Here is a 20,639-nt window from a genome sequence, read left to right as displayed (position 1 = left end):
AGTTTAGGGAACTTCTGCTGTATGTACAGCCTAATATTTGCACAAAATCTCCAGTGGTAAAATATCTACTTATATAATTTCAGGATCGTTTTGTTTTTAATTCAGACTCATCTAGGATGTGGTTTATAGAATGATACTTATTGTCTGAACAGCTATATTAAGCAAGTTTTTCATGAAATTAATCATCCAAGAAACTATGTTATCTTTAGTCTGTCATTGAGGTGGAACATTTTGTTTCAATGCACAAATCCATAACCATTTAGATCAAATAGAATGGAAATGCATTCACCAGTTACAATCCCATTGATTAGAGATAGAGACACCAGCTGGGTAAATAAAGTCATTGACCTCAGGCCTCTAACTAAGCATTTAAGCTCTGTCAATCCCTGGAGGAAAACTGGAAATGTGGCCTATTTTCTAGGAATTTCCAAATTTGTTTTTTACACCCAGATAGACAAAGCATGTGATGTTTGTGAAATCATTCAGATCTTAACAGGTTTGGTCTTGTGAACTCAGATTTGTTTACCTAAAGCAGGTAAAATCTTACTTTATTGAATTTCAGCTGTGCTTCAATATTCAGATAAGCATGTTTAATCAGACACATTCAGTTTACAGACAGTACATTAGAGCTGTAACCCAAGTAACTAAAAGGATGATAGTGATGTCAAAATAGCAACCTTGAGGCACGCGTATTTCTATTAGTATCTTTTTATTTTCATCTTTCTAATTCCTGTTATATTTAGCACTGAAATTACACATTTAAATTCTATTCCCTGTCGAACATAATTTTTCCTTCCTTTTTATTTTATAGAAGCTTATGGCTGAGCTCAAGCTTTCAGGCCATTTAAATGATTCCTTTATTTCTCAAGATAGAATTTTGTCAAATCATGTATTTGCAGTTAGTACCAAAGAACAATTTTCCCTCAAAAAGAATGTTTCCCCAGGCTCAGAAATGTGTATGTAATATTTGTATTATGGAATTTCCAAAGAGGAAAAGGAAATATTCAATCTGGTAAACTGTACATTTTTCCAGGATGGGGTGGAAAACAAATAGGAACAATGAGTTGATACTTAAAATGTCCAACTATATTGAATTTTGAGGGAATAATTAGCATTAGAAACTCAAATTATCAATATTCACCCAAAGGAAATAGTGAAAGGCTCATCAGGCAAATCTTGAAAAGCTAGTGAACACTCGAAAACATTCCATTTTGACAGGAAAGTACATTATAAGAGAGCAATATTGGTTTTTCCTTTTCAGATGCTTTTGATCTCTATGAAAATCGGGGAAAGAAGAACTAGAGATTCAGAATTTAGGCAAAATAATAATCATAGTGATTTCTACAGATTCCTTAATAATGACACAGCAACTTTAAGAATTTTTGTTTCTCTGTTTACTTTTATGAATAAATCAATTATAAAATAAAATAGATCTGGGGCAAAAGTCCATCTTCGTCATCATTAACTGTACTCTCCTGACATGTAGCAACATAACATACCAGTAATCTCCTAAATAAGAGATCCAGCTTTTATATTGATGATAGAAACAGCTGGAGGAGAAAAAACCTTGGTTTGGTTGTATATTCCCTCAGTCTAATACTGCACCTACCCTCTTTGTGTAAATAACCATTTGTATTTCACATAAAGCTGCCAGCTGAGTAGCCAATAAATACAACTCCATTACCTTGGCAAAGTATCCCTTGATTCAGGACTCTATACATGGGTGTAATCCTGGGACAGTTCAACAATAAGTGATATCAAAACCAGGTGTAACTGTCAGGTTTACTACCATCCCATAGTAGACCCATTTGGATAAATTCAAATAAAATGGGTAAAGTGAGCTCTTGTTTCTAACTACATATCACAAAACTTGTATCAGAAATCTGCTTGCATATTTGTATACACTGGTAGAATAATGCTTCTATAAACAGCCCCAGGCATCAGATGGTTTCAAATGATTAACTGGTAACATTAGCCAAAGTTTTCATATGACTATATCTATAGATAAATACTTTCTTAGGATGAGACCACGTCCATGTGAAATGGAAAACTTGACTAGGGAGGTTTCCTCTCTGCTAGGCATTTAAAGGCATCACAAATTGGCCCTTCTACTGTGAGACAAAACTGCATACTTGGCAAACCCATTATTTCTAGGGCTTAAAGGGATAGTATTAAAAACATTAAAAATAAGTCAAAATCACATTGGAAAGAAACCCTGCAAAAAGATGGGTTTTAGTCAATATAACAGTTAATTGGTAAAAATAGCAATAATAATGACCAATATGTATTAAGCATGTATAAAATGTCAGGCACTGTGCTCAGAGCTTTACAGATATCACCTGGTTTTGTCTCACAATAATCCTATAAAGTAGGCACTATTATCAGCATACCAATTTTACAGATAAATTCACAAAGGTAGGAAACTTTCTCAAGGCCACACAACTGTCAGTACTGGAGCTGCACTTTGAATCCTGCAGTTTCCTGCAATCCAGCATTGCCGTTTCCATAACTAGTCCAAGAATTCTGGCACTTTTCCATTCATTCATTATTTTACTCATTTAACCAATATTTATTGAGCATGTACTCACTCAGGATTGAGCATTTACGGACTTCGGGTGAGGACCTGGAGCCTGGCTACAAGCCCAGACAAGGGCAGGGATAATAAACTACTCCTACCTCATGTGCCCACTCTGATAAATTGGCAGCAGTTGTCTGAAAAAGTGTGTTAAGTGTTCTGTGGCTCAGGTCCGGTCAGAAAGGAACAATGGAGTAGGTGGACGAGCAATGTCTATGATGTGTGAGGGGATGAGGCAATAGCAACACAAGTCTCAAGTATCTGACTTCCTTGGACTAGTGAACAACAAAAGCTTAGGAGAAAATCTCTGAAGTCAGTGGTCAAATGGAATTGGGTAAATGGAAACATGTGAATACTTTAGAATTGATATTAACGCAGTGTAGAAGGTCATTAAGAGCAAGAGATAAAAACAGAAGCCAGGGTGGGTGGCTAAGGCAAGGGTAAGCATAAGGCAAGGCAAATAATTGATTAGACACTGGATAGAAAGGTGCAACTCAGAAGTACACAGCTATTAAAGAGGATGGTTGAAGAGCAATCTGAAAAATGAGCCCTCTCTAGGAACAGAAGAAGCAAAACTAAGTAGTCCAGAGAGACAATATGTGTCTTCCTCATAAGAGAGAGTTTGGATAACTAAGGTAGTGTACCTGCTGCAGGCTCAAGAGACAAAAACTATCACTCCATGATTTGTCTAGACTAACAGGCAACAGGGGACACTGGGCAGAGATGGACAAAATGGAGACAGACATGGTTGGGCTTTGTCAGACCCCAACTTAATTTTCCCCAACCAGCTTGGCTGAAAAGTCAACTCTAGCCCAGCAGTGGCCAACTTTATTCTCTCTTTTGCATTTTTTTTCATGATGCACCACTCTCTCTTCCCAGGTAGATATCAGAGTTGACAGCTGTTAAGCCCACTCCAGTATGAATAAATCCTACCAGGGCTGGCAATGAGCAGGTGCATTTTCACTCACCCGGATCAAACCAGAGTCTCCCGAGAATATCATTTGTGCAAACAGCCCTTAGCCCACTTGGCAACTGGAGGATTCAGCTCAAATTGTAGAACCTAGTGCCTACAGTTTAAGACAAGTGGCCTGGAAGAGAGATAAGCACACACTTCTGAGATGCGTGTGGTAATTAGCTCCCAGCAGCATAAAACATTGAACTCTGAATGATGAATTTTAATTTTGTTTCAAAAGCCTTTTCAAGGGGAAGGTGTCAGAGCTTAACATTTGCTACTAGATTTAACATAAATGGCTACCGGCCAATTAGAATCCGTTTTGCAATCATTTGTGATCCAATATATGAAAATGAATTATGTGGTTCAAGATGAAATGAAATCTATAATTTTCTGTACAGTTCTGAAACATTAAATCATGTTAAAGGGATGAACGGCAAAGGGGAACTTGCTGGTTTATGCATAAATAACAAGTCTGTCGCTCAACCAGATCTCAACTTAGCTAGGAAAGCATTGGTTCCTTTTGCTGTGGGGAAAACATGGATTTCTAAAAGTTTAGGGGTGAAGTTCAGGATCCAGAAGACCAAGTCCAGTTATGTTCCCTGACAGGAGGACTAAGATAATGAGTCTGTCAGAGAGAGTAGGTTGGTGGGAGCAAAGAAGAAACTACCACTGTGTCCTCATTTCGTGGGATGTTCATTGCTGCACCACCACAGGACCCATGAGTCTGAGCATGGCTTAGCATTTTTCCTGGGGAAGACATCAAGCAGAAAGGGACAGCTAATTTTGTACTTAAGTGCAACACATTCTAAGGCAGCTTTATTATTCACTGAGGCCACAGAGCTAGGCACACTCAGTTATACTAAGACCATTTTTCTATTCAAACTGGATTAAAAAACCCCAGAAGTCTGTGGGATTTGTATTCTCTTATCCAATGTCTTTGAAAGCTTATTTTAGCCTTGGGTACTGTTATCGGTTGAATTGTGTTCCCCAAAAAGATAAGTTGAAGTTCTGACCCCCAGTGCCTGTGCATGAGACTTTATTTGGAAATAAGTTCTTTGCAGATGTAATCAAGTTAAGAAGAAGTCATACTGAATTAGAGTGGGTCCTTAATCCAGTATGAGTGGTGGTCTCCTAACAGAGAAATTGAGAAACAGAGAAAGGCACACGGGCAGAGTGTCACACAACAACGGAGACAGAGATTGAGGTGCTGCAGCTACAAAGCAAGGAACGTCTGGGGCTACCAGAAGCTGGAGGAGGTAAGGAAGAATTCTTCTTTAGAGCCTTCAAAAGGACCATGGCCCTGTTGACACCTTGATTTCAGACTTCCGGCCTCCAGAATTGTCAGAGAATAAATTTCTGTTGTTTTAACTTAAGTCCACAGTACTTTGTTACAGCAGTCCTGGAAATGGATGCAGTTATCTTTATTGTAACAAAATATACTCAGAACCCTGAAATATTAAACAGGTAAATACAAAGTTGCTCTGGTCAAAGTCTGTTTGAAAGGTCACAAATCACCACCTGTAAGGTTCCCAGTTCATTGCCCAGGGTGAAAGCCAAGGCCCTTCTGAGGAACGTTTTACTCTCTCAAGGGCACAATTAACACATGCTAAGCCTTTTATTTTAATCTTTTTAAAAAAAATGTTTTTAACTTATCACATTTCCTGAGTGTTCATCTAAATGAATTTCCATAAACCGATGATACCCAAGTAATGAGCATTCAGATCAAGCATCATAACATAACTAGTGCCCCAGAAGCTCTTCATGTTTCCTTTGTCACCCCAAATGATATTTCCTCCCTTGACTGCTTACTATGATGGTCTTTTGATGTTTGAAATAACGTGAGTCTCTTAAATAATTTTTGGAGGAAAGGTTGTTTTCTTTTTTAAAAATTCAACTGACTCTCTGCCAACTTTCTTAAACATCCAACCATAACCTTTGTGTTTCTCAGAATATTTAGAAATGTTGACATTAGCCAGCCTGTAGCAATATCAAATCCATACATAAATTTAGTTAAAAATATAGAAATTTCAAGTAAGAAACGTTTAATAATTATCTAATGCAATTATATCTTTTTTTCTTCTGTTTAAATTCTTCAAGCCTACAATAATTGTGCCAGTGTATCCCAAAGAAGTTACCATCTAGCAGTCTTGTTAGAGTCGGGACATATTTCAAAAACACTTTTTAGCTCTCAACTTGATATTTTTAGAATCCCTTGCATATGAAGAATTTATATGTAAATTAAAGGGAATGAATCTAATTAATTTTAATTAATTTGTATGTACTCTCCTGTTTAAATGAAAGCTGGATATGTATAAAGAAAGTAATACTACTATTATGGTATCTACTTCTTTTCACACAATTGATGAAGTGACTTCTAAAACTGTCCAACGCTTGAGTAGTGTTCATTTTGTGTCAAGTATTGCTCCAAGTGCTTTTCCAGATTTTAAATTACTTAATCTCATAACAACCCAATGAGATAGGATGGTTATTATTCACATTTTACCCCTGAGGAAATAGGTCACAGAGAGTTTGAGTAAATTCCCCGAGGTCACGGATGAATGGAGCTCAGATTCACACCCAGGCTGGCTAACAGTTGGAGTCTGCAATCATGTTGTTACATGAGATTTTAAAGGAACAACATTCAATAAAATGATAATATTACAAAAATAAACATAAAGACAAGGAAAAAAATATAAAACATCCAACCAGAAAGGTTCATACATTTCTGAAGTTGGGCTCCAAAGTGTTTTTCTTTGAGCCTCTTCAGAGTACACATACAAACAAACCAAAACTGCTCGGCTACATAGATGTTACAGACACAAATTTTTTTAAAATTGAAAATAATAGCAGCTTTTCATATAGCTTTTCCCAATGTTGAATTTGAGAATTAATTCTTCTAATTACAAATGCATTTATGCTTTGACCCAGCAATCCTTCTCCAGGGGATTTATCTAATAGGTAGACCTGCACATGTGCAGAAATGATTCATGTGCAAGTCTAATCATGGAAACATTGGGTTTAGTAGCAAAGGGCTGTAAACAACTCAGAGATCTGTTATTAGGGATGCGTTAAATAGAGACTATGGGTTCTATGTGTAGACATGAGAAGGGCTCCAAACATATCCTTAAATGAAATGAATAAATAAGTGCCCACATCATAGTATACAGCATGATATACTTTGTCAAAAAAATTGAGAAACTAAGTATATCTACTTGTACATGCGTGAAGATACACTGGAAGGATACATCAAAATCAACAAAAGGCAAATGTCTACTTTCTCTTATGACACATTTGTTATCATTGGTTCTACTTTCAAAACATGCCACAAATATGACTACTTCTAACAACCTCCCACTACCACCACACTGGTCCAAACCACCATTATCTCATGCCTAGACAATTAGAGCCTCTACCCTTGAACCTTCAATCCATTTCAACATGGCAGCCGGAGTGATCTTCTTAAAAGGACCTGTTACTCCTCTGCTAGAAACCCTCCCATCTCAGAGTAAAACCCAACCCATATTATGACTTACGGAGCTTCATATAATTGGACTCCAAGTTACTGCTTTTCTCTTACTCTGTACTAATCTTCCCCTAGTTCACTTAGCTGTCCCCATTGCTGTGTCTGGAACTAGAAACACACTCATTAATTAACAAAAAAATGCAAATAATGCAAAATTTTCTTTTACAATGAAAATACTAAATTGCCTATTATAGATACTGTTATATTTCAATGTATGTTGGCATGCATGAATATCCACATACCTACATACACAAACACAGACATGTGCATATATATAAACAGAGAAATCATCCTAATGTCAAGCACAAAATATTGCTATGTTTTGTTTTTAGGGCTTTGTGAAAGACTCTTTGGGTAGGAAAGAGACTGAAAAACCTGAAAACAATCTTGAGAAGAAGATTCAATGACTGGATAGGGAGGAATTCAGGAAATAATTTACAATAACATAAGAGATTTGTTCAAAGCAATGAAAATACTGCTAAATATTTTAATACTTCCTCTCTCTCTCTCATTAAAAGAGTTATTGTCAAATGTTAACAATTAATTGTTTAGATTTCTTTTCAACTGTTTTAATAGATCCCCAAATGCTCCAATCCACCAAGCCACTTCAAATTGTATGGTGATATTGAGGTGTAGTTTCTTTCCTTATACCTTCTTATGTGTGGGAATTATTTGAAATAAATTTTTCCCCCTGTGAAATAACCATTTTAAATTCTGAATTTCTCTTGAGAAATAAAATCACTTATATTTTTGAAAAAAATGCCTGAAGGGAATTACTCCTCTGAATTAACTTAAGTGACTTAAAGTAAATCCTTCCTTCACTTGCCTATGCAGAAGATAAACAAATGAACAACAATAAAAAAATTCAGAACATGCTTGCTATAGATGTGATTTGAACTTTCAACTAAAATTATTAGTATAAGCCATCCCAGATAATACAATTCAGTCGGAGATGTGTTTAAGTATAGCCTCATAGCAAAGAACCAAAATATTTATTTTAAAAAGTAATGGAGTCAGGCCTAAACAAGGCTGGAACTGAAGTGTGGTTCCAGACCAAAGCAGCTCTAGGATCTTCCCAGTAGCTGTTGACAAGCCTTCACTCTAGCAGTCCACTGTTGAAATGACTTCAATTCTGTTTCTTTCTGATCTCTATGTCTCCAAGATCTAATTGCTTAAGAGTAAACATTCTGCCTCAGCTCATCTTTTTAAATTGAGTCTCACATGTTGTGGGTTGTTGCCCAGTATCCATTCCTCATGATCTAACTAGCTACTGCCAGGGAAGCAAGATGACACGAACCATTGCCCAAACTGTGGCATGAGCAAGTTTTCTGAAAATGGAGCCTAGATAAGATAAATACCCAAATGCTTATTTAACACACTGCAACCCAATATGTCTAATATATGTTCCCCACTGACCAGGGGAGTGCCAGGCAGATAGGTGATCAATAAACATTTGTGGAAAGAAAAATAAATCCATGTGTGCTAGGCATATATACTCATATTCTTGAGACATACGTCCAAAGCTGTTAATGCCCACCATAATCCAATGATTGTAGGCACAACTACAATGTAATGATCCCTTCCACAATACAATATAATAGTCATGTCCAGTTCCTGAATCCATCGACAATGCCATTGTCCTAAAGTCATTGTCAGTTACTGTGGTATTTCCTGTACTTACTGTCCTTTAGCTCAGGGATTGGCAAATTCCAACCAGTGGGCCAAATCCTTCCCATTATTTGTTTTTGTAAACAAAGTTTTATTGGAACACAGCCATGTTCATTTGTTCACATACCATCTATGGCTGCTTTCAAAATACATTGGCAGAGACCTTATGGCCCACAAGCTTAAAATATTTATCATCAGGCTCTTTACAGAAAAATTATTCTGAGCACTGGTCCATTTCATTTGTCCAATTCATTCAGCAAATACTTAATGAGCATCCACTACAAGCCAAGAGTTGGCCTAGATGCCGGAGATTCAGAAGTGAACTAAACAAAGTCCTTGATAATTTACAGGTTATATTTTGGTGTGGGATGGTGGACAAACAATAAAAAAAGTTTATATACTATGAGGAATATTTGAGTGCTATAGATAAAAAGTGAGACATAGTAAAGCAGTTGGGCGTGCTTGGTGGCTGGGGACATGGTTGTTATTCTTTCACCTAACATAAAGCTAACCATGAAAAACTCTTCCAGTAAGGTGATATGTGAATAGAAGATTAAAGGAAATGAAGAAGGGATGAGTGTAGATATGTGCAGAAAGTGTGGATATTCTGGGGGAGGTAGTAATAAATTCTCTCTCTAGCAACAGAGATCAAAAATACATGAAACAAAATTGACAGAATTTAAGGGATAAATAGGAAATTTAAAATAATAGCTAGAGATCTAAATACCCAACTTTCAGTGATGGGTAAAACCATGTGGAAGACCATTAATGAAACAGAAGACTTGAACACACTATTAGATGTAATGGATATCTAAAGACTACTCCACCCAACAGCAACAGAGTACATGTTCTTCCCAAGCACACATGGGACATTCTTGAGGATAAACCATATGGTAGGCCATAAAACAAGTCTCAATGAATTTAAAAGTACAGTCACATGTTAGTTAATGACTTTTCGGTCAATGAGAGACTGTATATATGACAATGCTCCCATAAGTTTAGTACCATACAGCCTAGGTATGTAGTAGGCTATACCATCTAGGCTTTTGTAAGTACACTCTATGTTGTTCACACAACAACAAAATCACCTAAGGATGCATTTCTCAGAACATATCCCCATTGTTAAGCGACACATGATTATATTGAAGTCATACAAAGTGTATTCTCAACCACATGGAATTAAAATAGAAATCAATAATGGAAGGATATTTGTAAAATTCACTAATATGTGGAAATGAAACAAAACACTGCTAAATAACCAATGGATCAAAGGATAAATCAAAAGGAAATTAGAAAATAGTTTGAGATGTATGAAAATGAAGTTACAACATATCAAAATTTATGGGATGCAGTTAAAGCAGCATTTAGAGGGAAATTTATAGCTGTAAGCATGTAAATTAAAAAAGAAGAAAGATCTCAAATCAGTAACCTAACTATTGGAAAGAGAAAAAGAAGAGCAAACTAAACCCAAAGCAAGCAGAAAGAAGGAAATAATAAAAACTAGAACAGAACTAAATGAAATAGAGATTAGAAAAATAGTAGAGCAAATCAACGAACTGAAGTTTGGTTCTTTGGAAAGATCAACAAAATTGACAAATCTTTAGCTAGTCAGACAAAGAAAAAAAAAGAGAGAAGACTCAAATTATTAAAATAAAGAATGAAAGAGAGGATGTTACTCACTGAAGTAAAAAGGATTTTAAGGCAGTACTATTAACATCTGTATGTCAACAAATTAGATATCTTAGATGAAATGGATAAGATCCTAGAAATTACCAAAACTTACTCAAGAAGAAGTAGAAAATCTGGACATATCCATAGCCAGTAAAGAGATCAAATTAGTAATTAACAACATCCCACATAGAAGAACCCAGGCCAGAGGGCTTCACTGACGAACCCCACCAAACATTCAAAGAATAATTAATACCAATCTTTCACAAGAAGAGAAAGGAATAATTAATTTTTATGAAACTATTATTACCGTGATACAAAACCAGACAAAGTATCAAAAGAAAAAGAAACTGTAGACCAATATCTCTTACAATATAGACAACAGAACTCCTCAACACAACAAGCAAACAAAATCCAGTAACATTTAGAAAGATTTATACAGCATGATCAAGTGAGATTTACCTTAAGAATACAGGTTGATTTAACAACCGAGGCCAAGAATGAAGAACATATTCCTGCCCCAGCTGTAAAAGAAACTTGCCTCTGAGAGTCTGAAAACAATGGAATCAAAAATTTAAAAATCAAATAAACAATTGCATTCCAAATTCATGGTGATATATTAATATTCTGTAAAAAACTAATTATATCAGAAACATTCTCTGCAATTGGAGTTACTGCCTGGTCGGTTTACGATAATCCAAACATCATTCTTGAGAATCCAACAGTATTTTGCTCTAGCAAGATTGGGAAACAAGTCTATTGTGGTGGTGCTAATACCTTCAGTTCTTTCAGGAATGTCTTTGACCTAATTGGGGTAGGATGGAGGTAAACAGGCTTCCATGTTTTATACTTGACCCTTTGTCTATAAGAACCAATATCACGGTTTATAATATTTGGAAACCGGAGAAATAACCTATGTCAGATGAACTTGGGCCAAAAGCCCATTTATAACCAGAACTTTATTTGTACACTGAATCTTACCTCAATCAGATTACAATTGTGTTCTGGACACAGGAATTACATTGTCCCAGACATACTAGTTGGTTTATTTCTTTTCTACGGAACAGACACCCAGGATAGAAAGCTACAGATCGTACCAGAGGAGGCTACAAGACAGTTTCACGTGGTGCTTTTGTAAGATTGTAGGCCATTGCTTTCACAACCACTCCCAAGACTCCTCTCCTTCAAGGATTCTGGAATGATGAATTAACTCATATTTAGAAACTATTGGATCTAATGATTAACAAGCTTTTTTGAATCAGAGGACCTATTTCTAGGTCTTACTTTTGCAATTAAAAAAAGAAAAAATTTAAATCTTTAGTGTATAGTCCTACTTAGTATATATTTTCCCCTTCATAAAACTATAGTTCACATGGAAGTGACAGAAATCTCTGCATGTCTGACCACTCCCTGAACCAAGATTACTAGTCACTCCTTTGCTGATAGTAAATGATCATCCACTTGCATATGTCACTTAACTGTCCATCCTGGACCAGGACACTTTTGATGCCTCTCAAACCTATTGAGGTTGTCATTGACTTGCCAACTTCTCCACCAGAATTCCTGGCTGAGGAAGAATTGTCAAAAGCGTTTATTCCAGTGTGACAGGGGCATCTTTGACAACTGCTTATAACAATGGGGGTGAAGAGACGATATGGTAACACGATTCAGAGGTCACTGGACAACATACACAGGACAGATAAGCCTAACAACATTCATGGCTCCTGGGGTCTTTAAATTCCTTCATTTAAATTGTGATAATGTGTTTTGGTCTTTTGATGTCAGCTATCATAGACCAGCCTTGCATGCAAATTTATGTCAATTGACTCAGCAAATTCTTCCATCCACAGCTGGCTGCCTACACGAGTACACTGAAGGCAGAATCACTGGCATGAGACACTAGTAAAATTAATTTGGCTGAATGTAAAATTATAATCTGTTTTGGCAGTATCTGTCAAAACGTAAAAGATATATTCTCTTTTGCCAAGAAGTTCCGCTTGAAAGGATTCATTCTTCAGATATTCTGGTATAAGATCCTAAAGATGTATATAAAAATGCATTGATTGAGCATTTTTTGGTGATAGCAAAAACCTGGAGACAAAAGTTGATCAATAGGGAATAGGTTTAATAAATCACAGTGTATCAATACAATAGAATTCCAAGCAGTCTTTTAAAAAGATAAAGCAAATCTATACCTACTACCTTGCCAGGTGCTCATGATAAACTTTTTACTAGAAAAAACTATAAATAAAAAGTATAAATATAAAAATATATATATAAAGTATAAATAATATGTATAAAGTGATATCATTAATGTACTAGATTTGTTGCATATCAAGATTGTTAGCAATGTCTACCCACCTTGAGTGGTGGGATTATGATTGGGGGAATATTTTATTATTTACTTTCTTTACTTTTATACATTTGATTTTTACAGAGACAAAAATTAATTCTATTAGTAATTCATTTAGACATAAAAACCAGATAATGATAGAAAAATACATACAATTTATGCCCAGTTTTTCATAGAAGAGAACCGATATTTCTTATTCTTATATTTTGCCTCTATATCTATGCTTCTTGGGATTTACCTTGATTACTCCTATTGTCAATGGCATATCTTTGTGACATAGGAAATTTCTCTGGGTTTTGGGGCCCATTCCTTGAATCTGAGTAGACTAAAGAGATTGATGACTCCTGTTGGCCTCCTAGGAACTCTACTTTATAGAGCTAGCCAGCTCCAGACGCCAATCTCTCCAAGATCACTTTGGATAGATCACATAATCAGAACTGGTGGGAAAACTGCCATACACAATAGATGAAGAATAATCCAAAATCCTTATAGGGGTTATTTTTATTTAGAAAAGGATTAACTCCTGTTAATTTACTGAAGGCAAGTAACTGGAGGCCATACCTCACAACAGACCACATGAAATCATAAGCAGGTCGAATGAGTCATTTTTCTAGTGAGGGTTAGTGCAGATACCCAAGGACTGCTGCTGGGCTGTAGATCCACCCACTGAATCCAAAGAACAACTCCATCTGCCAAGAATGCAGCTCTGGAACTGGGATCCTTGACTTACTATCCACTTTCTCGGTTGTATAGTAAAGTGAATCATAGTACCTACCTTGTAAAGTTACTATGAGAATCAAATAAGTGGATATAGGTAAGGCACTTAGAAGTGTGTGGCTTAATAAACTGGAGTTGTCACTATTATTTCATCATTACTTTAGACATAATAAACCCAAGGCCCTGTGAATATGTCCTTTAATGTCAGTCATTTATTCAATTAACCAAAAAACCTCAAAAAAAACCCTTTTGTCTGAAAAAACTTACTGACTCATCTGAATATTTTCAAGATATTATGAATATACATTTGAAAACACGATTAATGAACTTCATAAGAATTTTGTAAAACCTATAGAAGTGTTTAGCTAGTAAGAAACATTTTCCCATAACATAGCAGCATTAATAAATAGTTTGGCATCTAGAAGAGGATATTCTGGCAATCATTTCAGATGCTTTCTTAAAGTAAAGTTTGTTGAACAACATTCACTTATGTCGTTTTGGTTGTGAATTAATTGCTAGAATCTATCCTTATCAGAGAAAGCTGTGAAATATTATTTGCCCTTCTGCCTACATTAGGATAGCCCTGGATAGGCTGCAGTAATAAATAAAGTAAAATCTCATTGGCTTATCACAACAAAGATTTATTTCTTCTTCTGCCACAGTTTAGGCAGCTCTCCTCCAGCGTCAGCTCCTCTTTCTGGAACAAGTGGCCTCTAAATTTTTTGGAGAGAGATCTGGACGGGGAATTCAAGATGTTTCTAAAAAGCAAGGCAGGCCTTAAATCAGTCTGCATCATTTCGGCCACATTCCATTTTCCAGAATTCAGGGAGATGGGCCCACTCCATGGGAAGCTGCTGAACTAACCTGGCTGTGGCTTTAGGAAAGACAGGCAGAGCGGACAACTCAGGACATTGACTCTGTCAGACAGTCCACAGGCACAAATGATCTGGAATTCTGTGTGTTGGTGAACCTCAAAACTGAAGAGCAGAGTTATCTGATTGATGACTAGAACAGGGTCTGGCACACAGCAGGAGCTCCAACAATCTTAGTGGATTAACTAAAGTAGAATCACATCTTTTTTTTAAACCAAGCGATATTAAGCTGATTATTTCTAGTACTGACTGATTATAAAAAGTTCCCCCCATTCAGGAATTGGTATTCAGGTGTGATTTTTTTTTTCTTTTGAAAACAATCACATTTAGTCTTATTTGCATTTCATTGTTTATTTTTAAATGTATCACATTGTTATGATTACACTGAAATTATATTTACTCTTACTTCTGATTTCTGGGAAGCAATAAAGGTTTTCCACTTTGGGTAATATTATATAAGTTTCTTTTAAAATATATGTAGTAAATATGACAATTTCTATAAATTATAACACATAATATATATTAAATAGGTAATCATTTAAGTGGTACAAACACAAAGCAAAAATTGTGATTGCATTCCTCAAAAAACTGGTTTGAAAATCACATGTCTAAAAAGCATGAATTCAAGTCATATATTAACCATAAATTTAAAATAGGACTGATGCCTGTATGTAACCGTTAGAGACAGAGTAGTTCATTTGGAGTAAAGCCAATACTAAAAACAGCAAATGAATTCACAACTCATTTCACAACTCTATCCTCAGTATTATGTAAGTCACTTGTCTAAATTTACATACATTATTCAGGGTTAGTTATTGCTTAAGCTAATAGAAAGTTAAGTTTAAAATAAAATGAATAAAAACAACACATGAATTGGCTAATTTTCCCAACTTGCCTTCCACAAGCCCAAGTATTTAGCACTCCCAGTGTTTGTATCCGTGTACCTATATGTGTGTTTGTGTATTTACGAAATGTTCCTTAAATAAGAATTGAAAAATATCACTCTCAAGAAATCATATTTCTAGCTAAATAGACTTGATAGCTATTCAAAATTTTTATTGAGAACCATATATTATGGAAAAGTTATTCAATGTAATATTGAGATATTATAAATAACGTATAATATTGTAACACAGGATAAATGTTGGTTTCCAACAAATATCTATTATCTGACCAAGGTGTGCTAGATTCTGGAACTAGAAAAACAGGTTTTGCCCTCAAATAAAAGAGAAGACTTACTCTTACAAATCAATATGCTGAAAGCTAGAGAGTGGTGTCCACTAATCATCTTGGGACAACATGAAAGGAATATCTAGATCTCTTTGGAGAAATACAGATGGGGGATGTAGATTTCTCAGAGAGATATTTATGATTGCACTATGTTAAGAATGAATAGGAATTTTCCAGGTATTCAAGTGAGGTAAAACTATTACAGGTAAAAAAATACCACCAATGCGCAAAGGTTGTATATTTGAGAAAAACAAAAGACTTCAGTATAGCTGGAGGGAAGAAGAGGATAAGAAATAGTCAGGGCCAGCTACATAATTTGCAGAGCCCACTGCAAAATGAAAATGCACAGCCTTTGCTGAGAATGTGTTTGTGTAGGAGTGGGGAAAAGCAAATACCCCATTCTTATAGGGTCTGCTGTTCCATCCTCCCAAGGAATCGAAACTTCCATGGTGGAATGTGCTGACTACACTGGGTACCTGGATCAGGGGTGGGTGCAAGATTCCCATTAAGTCACCTGCCAAGTCATCGAGTGCATGGCCCAGGGTGCAGCTGCAGACTTGCCCTACTCTGAGTGCCGTGGAGAGTGTGTTGGACCCCTACTCTTCTCTACTCTCCCCATACCCACACCCAAGACCCTAGTTGAGCCAATGCCAAAGACAGTGAAATGCAAGCTTGGCTCCACTATGGCTACCCAGTCATCATCCCCAGCTGAGCTTCGCAGAGGTCACTGGGGAGTGTGGGGAGGGGGAGGCTGAGAACCTGCTCTGGAAGTGGAGGAGGGGATGGACCATATCTGAGCCTACTATCCAAGCCCCTGGCACATACACCATTATCCCGTTGGACTTCTCCTATAAAACACAAAATCAGAGATAAAATTAGTAAGCATTTGAAGACAGCAACTGTACAGCATTAAATCTTAAGCAGCTCCGGTCACATGGCCAGGAAGCTGTACCTGGAGTAGCAAAAAAATTAGATTGATTAGAAATGAAGGCTGCCTGTAGTTTTTCACGCTAATGTGTTTGGAATTTACATTAGATGTAAGTTCTTGGCATTAAAGGGTTTGTTTAATTTAAAGGACAAGTAATAGTATTATAATCATCGAAAATAAGTATAAATCAAGTCAGAAACATTGTAGAGTTCTCTGATTAAAAATGATATTAAAGTTTATTTCAAACTTTAGTTTTTGTGACTGAATGAAGCTTCACAATCACTATCTTAGGCCATGGTTTTATTGGGTCATATTAGTAGAAGCACGTGATGATTTGATTTCAAAATTGTAGGGGCTGGCTCCGTGGCCGAGTAGTTCAAGTTCTGTGCACTCCACTTCAGTGGCCCGGGTTTGTGGGTTCGGATCCTGGGTGCGGACCTACTCCACTCATCAGTCATGCTGTGGAGGCATCTCACATACAAAGTGGAGGAAGATTGGCACAGATATTAGCTCAGGGCAAATCTTCCTCACACACACACAAAAAAATTGTAAAGTGCTGGATTCCTAAGGATTGGCTTGCTTTCACATATTTAATGATGTGAAACCAAGAGATGAATATTACTAAAACACAAAATCTTAATGCATCACTGTCTTCTTATAGATTGATATTTACAATGGAGATTGTATTTAAAGCCTTTCTGTTACAAAATGTGTAGGCAACAACTTTGCTGGGCCAATGAATAGATTGCGTTAAAACCACAGGATACTATGTCGTGTGAGTCTTAGAAATTATCTCCTGGAAAGTACAAATTTATGCCCCTCCAGAATTTTATAAAATCAAGGTCATTATATTGTTGAACAGCTTATTTGATAGAAATCTCTGCACATTAATAACCTGATTGCTCTACATATATATGCTAAAATTTGTATGCTAAATTTAAAGTCATTATCTTCACTGAACCAGTCACCTACTCTTTCTAGCATTTAAATATCATTTTTTGCAAACACGGTTGCAATGATTTTGCTACAGACTTATTGTCATAATATTTACCAAATGCTTCTGAGCCAGATTTCTCTCCTAGAATTTCAAGCTTAATTTAACTCATCCTACAAATAGACAAAATAGAATGATGTCATATCCAAGAGAAAAACACAGAAGTGAGTCAAACTTGTGTTTCAAGACCATGAGTTTATATAAGCAAATTTTTGATGGGGTCTGTGGCCCGTCCGTGCAGCTTTACTTATGAGATAACTGGATGATACATATCACCACACCCCTCTCTCAGTGCATTCTCTCACTTGCTCTGCCAGCTGCCAGATAAAACTTTTACAAAGTCAATGGAAGCATTTTTGGTGCCTGACCTTCATTGCTCCATTCCCTGCTGCCATATTTAATACTGTTCTCCAACCAGTCGGTCTATATTTTCAAATCTACTCACCCTTATTATAAATATTCATGGAGACCTATGTTTTGAAAGATGATGTTAACTAGACAAATTTCATTTGGGGCAAATAATTGCTTGTCTCATTTTTCTTAGGTCAAAAATTTTAAATACTGTTTAATCAGCCTCTACTTGATGAAAGTGGATAAATTTTTTTTTAGATCCTTTAAAATGAAGACTTCATGGACACTCTGTTATACCATTTCTATCTTTGTGAATTCTAATAAATAAATCAGGATTCTCTAAACTAGGGGTAGAAAACTAATGCTTTTGAGGACAGATAGCTGGAAGAATCCTGGTATAAGACAAGAGGTATGATGGAGACAGTGGGAAACTGCAGAATGCATACGTTGCCTACGTTCATTCAAAGTACATTTAAAATTTTTAGCTAACTGTACTAACCAACAGTGGTAGGTTGTTTTCAAAGATGGTCATGATAATAGCTCACATCCCATGTGCATTTCCCAATAAGACTACCACTCTCATAATCAAAAATAGTATCATCCTCACCTCCTCCCTTTGAATTTGGCCTATCCCTCTGACTAGCTTTGACCATTAGAATGCAGCCAAAGCGAGCTCATCTTTGCAAACTTTTGTAGTTTCTATTTATGTGCTTTTGGAATGCTTCCTCTCAGACTACTGCCTCGAGACCGCCGTGCTGTGAGGAAGGCGAAGTGAGCCACATGGAAAGATTATAAAGAGGGGAACTAAGGTGCTCTTACTTGCCTCTGATTATGTCCTCTCTCCTCCCCCAACAAAATGCAACCACAGTTGTGACCCAGCAGAGGAACCATCCAACCATGCGACAGAATCATAAGAAAAAACACATTGTTATTTAAACCACTAAGATTGGGTTGTTTTTTGTTTAGCCATCGATAACTAATACATATCTATCAGTTTGTGACCCTAGCTGTAAACCTGTATGACACTCAGTTAAAACTCTAGGACCTAGTGGAATAAAATTGCATTAATTAATTCATTTAACTTATTTAATGCTTAAGCAGCTTTCTTTTAGTCATAATATAAGCTCTCATAATATGCCAGAAATAAACTCATTTTATATATTTTTTGCTGTACACCAGTTCAAGTTTTTGAGCATAGTTTGCTTATGGTAGATGACAATTAAAATTAAAAAAATTTTTTACTGACGAAGTCTGGGGTAATATAGTGATTTGACCTTTAGTTATAAACTCATATACATTTCACACTGCTTCCTGAATCACATCCCTGATTGGAGGTGAAGAAAACAATCTGAATTCAATATAATTTTAACAATAGGTTTAATATAAGCCCACATACTAAGTGTCATTGCTTTAAACCAAAACCTAATCACACAAAATATTATATACAGAAAATGCCTTGTACCCTACTTGCTCCATGGAAAGTACATTAAGTAACATATTCCTTCCTTCTGTCCTTTCCTTCCATCCATCCTCATGAGGTGATCCTACTTCAGCTGGGGAAATCTTGCCATGACTGCAGTCATGATGGTCTACCTAGCAAACTCCTACTCACCTCTCAAGAGGCAACTTAAGTATCAGCTTTGTCATTGATCCTTTACTGATCCTCCTAGGCAGTCAATCATTTTCCTCTCTGTGTGCCACTCTGCCCTGTACCTGTGTCTATATTAGTATTTATAATATTTATTTCAATATATTTGTTAACATGTGCGTATCTCTCCCCATAAACAATAAATTTCCTAAATTAAATGACCACTGTGTTACTTATCTAGAATCTCTGGAATGTAACAAAATGATTGGTCCATAGTTAGAAACCTGAATTTTAAGCAGTGAATAAATGAATCTCCATATTATTTTTGTTACTATGTAGTCTTTATTCACATTAACCCTTATCTTAATCTGCCTCAGGTATCCCTATTTTTGTCTTCTAACTTGTCTAATATTACATGTAATGCTATTACTCCCAAGAGTTTATGAATTTTATCCTATCACATGCTGAGCCCAGATAGGATAGAGTTTCAATACTATTCCAGAAATTTCCACTGGGCTAATTTTTTTTAGTTCCTTGTAAACATTGTGCTAATTATTTGCATCACTTCCCACTTAGTTGTGAATTGTCACTCAATAAATAGCTAAATGAATGAATAAATGTCAAACAAATCTCAAATACTTTACTTGTTAAGTACATGATGGCTGTTTTAGACAAAAATCTCATTAGTGATTAAAATCATAATTATAATATTATCCTATTGAAAAATGTAACCCCTTTGGCAGTTATTATTGCTATGATATAATTAACTGGATAGAATTGTGGCAAAAACTCACCTATCTACAGAAGAAGTTATGTGGTGTATTAATTTTTCTGCCTTATATTATCTTTAATTACACAAGTAATACATGACTTTTTTTCTTGCAAAAACTTAATCTACAAACTACAAAATCTTCTTTGAGTACCCCCTCAAATTCCATTTCCTTTACTTCCTCCCTAGATGTAGCTACTGTCTGGTTGTGTATTTCTTAATATATCTATAAGACATACATACATGGTTAAGTTAAATTAAACTCTTTGGATTTATGTACCTGTCATTTTTCCCTGAGAAAAAAGAAAGAAGTGAAAATTAAATTCCATTAATGGAATGAAAAGACATCAAATCTTAAATGTGTATTTCCTTAAGCACGCAGTTAAAATCAAAAAACCTGCCAGTCATAATTTGAAATTGTGTTTTTAAAAGCCCACTATATTTCTAA

The sequence above is a fragment of the Ceratotherium simum genome, chromosome 24 (assembly GCF_057802395.1).
Source record: "Ceratotherium simum simum isolate JZ-2026a chromosome 24, ASM5780239v1, whole genome shotgun sequence".
Taxonomy (NCBI): domain Eukaryota; kingdom Metazoa; phylum Chordata; class Mammalia; order Perissodactyla; family Rhinocerotidae; genus Ceratotherium; species Ceratotherium simum.
Note: the sequence above shows the minus strand (reverse complement) of the source record.